We start from the raw sequence: 3,603 nt of genomic DNA, 5'->3' as shown, positions 1-3,603 counted from the left end.
CCACTAGCTATCTATTTTACATTTGGTAGTGTATATATGTACTTGCCACTCTCTCACTTTGTCTCAGCTTACCCTTCCCCCTCCCCTTGTCCTCAAATCCATTCCCTACATCTGTGTCTTTATTCCTGTCCTGCCCTTAGGTTCTTCAGAATCTTTTTTTCTCTTTTTTTAGTTTCCATATATATGTGTTAGCATACAATATTTGTTTTTCTCTTTCTGACTTACTTTACTCTGTATGACAGACTCTAGGTCCATCCACCTCACTACAGATAACTCAATTTTGTTTCTTTTTATGGCTCAGTAATATTCCATTATATATATGTGCCACATCTTCTTTATACATTCATCTGTCGATGGACACTTAGGTTGCTTCCATGGCCTGGCTATTGTAAATAGAGCTGCAGTGAACATTGTGGTACATGACTCTTTTTGAATTATGGTTTTCTCAGGGTATATGCACAGTAGTAGGAGTGCTGGCTCGTATGGTAGTTCTATTTTTAGTTTTTTAAGGAACCACCGTACTGTTCTCCATAATGGTGGTATCAATTTACATTCCCACTAACAGTGCAAGAGGGTTCTCTTTTCTCCACACCCTCTCCAGCATTTATTGTTTGTAGATGTTTTGATGATGGCCATTCTAAATGGTGTGAGTTGATATCTCCTTGTAGTTTTGATTTGCATTTCTCTAATGATTAGTGATGTTGAGCATCCCTTCATGTGTTTGTTGGCAATCTGTATATCTTCTTTGGAGAAATGTCTATTTAGGTCTTCTGCCCATTTTTGGATTTTTTTTTTTTGTTTTAAAAATATGGAATGCTTCACGAATTTGCATGTCATCCTTGCACAGGGGTCATGCTAATCTTCTCTGTACCATTCCAATTTTAGTATATGTGCTGCCGAAGCAAGCACAGTAGTATGTTGTTTAATCTCCAACATATGTAAATTTTTGTTATCTTCATGTAATTAATTTCTAGTTTAATATTGTGTTCAGAAAGACACTTGATATGATTTTAATTATCATAAATTTATTAAAACTTGTTTTGTAGCCTAACATATGATCTATCCTGGAAAATATTCCATGAGCCCTAGAGAAGAATGTGCATTTTGTTATTTTTGAGTGTAACGTTCTGTATATATCTGTTAAGTCCATCTGGCTAACACATCCTTTAAGGCAGATGTTCCCTTATTGATTTTCTTTCTGGTTGATCTATTCATTTATGTAAGTGGGGCATTAAAATCCCCTACAACTATTACTGTCTATTTCTCCCTTTAGGTCTGTTAAAATTTGCTTTATATATTTAGATGCTCCTATGTTGGATGCACAAATATTTATAAATGTATTCTCTTGTTGGATTGACTCCTTTATCATTATGTAATGCCCTTCTTTGTCTCTTACTACCATCTTTGTTTTAAAGCCTATTTTTTCTGATATAAATATAGCTACTCCAGCTTTCTTTTGGTTCCGTTTGCATAGACTGTCTTATTTCATCCTTTCACTTTGAGTCTGTGTGTGTTCTTACTCTCTTGTAGACAGTATATATATATGGGTCTTGTTTTCTTATCAGTCAGTCACTCTGTGTATTTTGGTTGGAGGATTCAGTCCATTTACATTTAAAGTAACTATTGATAGGTATGTACATATTGCCACTTTGTTAATTCTTTTCTACTTGTGTTTGTAGTTCTTCTGTGTTCCTTTTTTTCTTCTCTTGCACTCTTCTTTTTTTAATAGCTTTCCAAATTTTATATTATTTTTATTCATTAAGTGAATAATTATTTTAGCTACAAAATATTTAAATATACAAGCAAGTGAAATTATATGTTCAACAAAATTAAATTACAATCAGTGATGTGTTTCCAAACATGTTTGTTCTTTTGAATTTATCACACCAAATTTACAAGTGTTAGTTTTTCATCCTAAACAATCTTCATAATGTTTTAGAAATTTAAATGTTATCTTTCAGATAAATTTTAAAATCACCCTGGTGTCTCTGTAAGAGTGTACCAGTTTAAATTATAATTATTTTTAATTGAAGCATAGTTGACTTACAATATTATATTGGTTTCTGGTATACAACATACTTATTCAATATTGTTATAGATTATACTCCATTTACAGTTATTACAAAATAATGGCTACATTTCCTATGCTGTAGAATATAATTATTTATTTTATACATAGTAGTTTGTATCTCTTAATTCCCTACCCCTATCTTGCCCCTCCCCCTTCCCTCTCCTCACTGGTAGTCACTACTTTGTTCTCTATAGCTGTGAGTCTTTTTCTGTTTTGTTATATTCACTTGTTTTGTTTTTAGATTCCACATATAAGTGATGACATACAGTATTTATCTTTCTCTGTTTGACTTATTTCACTAAGCATAGTACCCTCTAGGTTCATCCATGTTGCTGCAAAGGCAGAATTTCATCCTTTTTTTTTGGTTGAGTAATATTCCATTTTATATATATATATATTTTTTTTCAATATGTATACCACATCTTTATTTATTCATAGGTTGCTTCCATATCTTGCCTATTGTAAATAATGCTGCTATGAACATTGGGGTACATGTATCTTTTTGAATTAGTGTTTTTGGTTTTTTTAGATGTATACCCAGGAGTGGAATTACTGGATCACATGGTAGTTCAATTTTTAATTTTCTGAGGAACTTCCATACTGTTTTCTACAGTGGCTGCACCAATTTACATTTCTACCAACTGTGTACAAGTGTTCCCTTTTCTCCATATCCTCGCCAACATTTGTTATTTGTCTTCTTTTTGATGATAGCCATTCTGACATGTGTGAGGTGATATCTCATTGTAGTTTTGATTTTAATTTTCCTGATGATTAGTGGTGTGTCTGTTGATCATCTGCATTTACTCTTTGGAAAAATGTGTATTGAATTCTTCTGTGCATTTTTAATTCTGTTTTTTGTTGGTTTGTTTGTTTTTGATGTTGAGTTGTATGAGCTTATTGCAAATATTTTCTCCCATTCAGTAGGTTATCTTTTCATTTTGTTGATGGTTTCCTTTGCTTTGCAAAAACTTTTAAATTTAATTAGGTCCCATTGTTTATTTTTGTTATTGGTTCTTTTCCCTTAGGAGACTGATCCATAAAAATATTGCTGCAATTGATGTCAAAGAGTGTTTTGCCTCTGTTCTCTCCTAAGAGCTTTTTCACGTACTACATTTAAGTCTTTAATCTATCTTGAGTCTATTTTTGTATATGGTGTGAGAAAATGTACTAATTTCATCCTTTTACATGTAGCTCTCCAGTTTCCCAGCACCACTTATTGAATCTTGTTCTCTTCCTTTGTAGTTTGATGAATTTTTTTTTTTACTGTTATGCTTATATAGCTCTCTCTCTCTCTCTCTCTCTCTCTCTCTCTCTCTCTCTCTCTCTCGGTATTTACTAAAGGATTGTTTTGTGGTTACCAGGAGGCTTTTGTATAATAACATAACATTCTATTTTAAATTGATAACAACATAAGTTTGATCCCTATATCTCAAAATTTTTACTTTCCACCTCACAGTTTATATCTTTATGTCTTGTATACCCCTTAACTAATGATTGTAATAGTTGTTTTTACTGCTTTTGTCTTTTAATCT

General features: G+C 32.2%; 1 non-coding gene across 1 annotated transcript; it reads right to left on the bottom strand.

The window, feature by feature from the left end:
• Nucleotides 1-802: 802 nt before the first annotated feature.
• On the bottom strand, nucleotides 803-909 carry LOC112403589 (U6 spliceosomal RNA). Its single transcript, XR_003003935.1, has one exon. It is a non-coding gene; the product is annotated as a U6 spliceosomal RNA (small nuclear RNA).
• Nucleotides 910-3,603: the final 2,694 nt, after the last annotated feature.

The sequence above is a fragment of the Neophocaena asiaeorientalis genome, unplaced genomic scaffold (genome assembly GCF_003031525.2).
Source record: "Neophocaena asiaeorientalis asiaeorientalis breed wild unplaced genomic scaffold, Neophocaena_asiaeorientalis_V1.1 scaffold315, whole genome shotgun sequence".
NCBI classification, from domain to species: domain Eukaryota; kingdom Metazoa; phylum Chordata; class Mammalia; order Artiodactyla; family Phocoenidae; genus Neophocaena; species Neophocaena asiaeorientalis.
The sequence above is the reverse complement of the archived record's forward strand: the minus strand, read 5'-3'. Positions and strand labels throughout refer to the sequence as shown.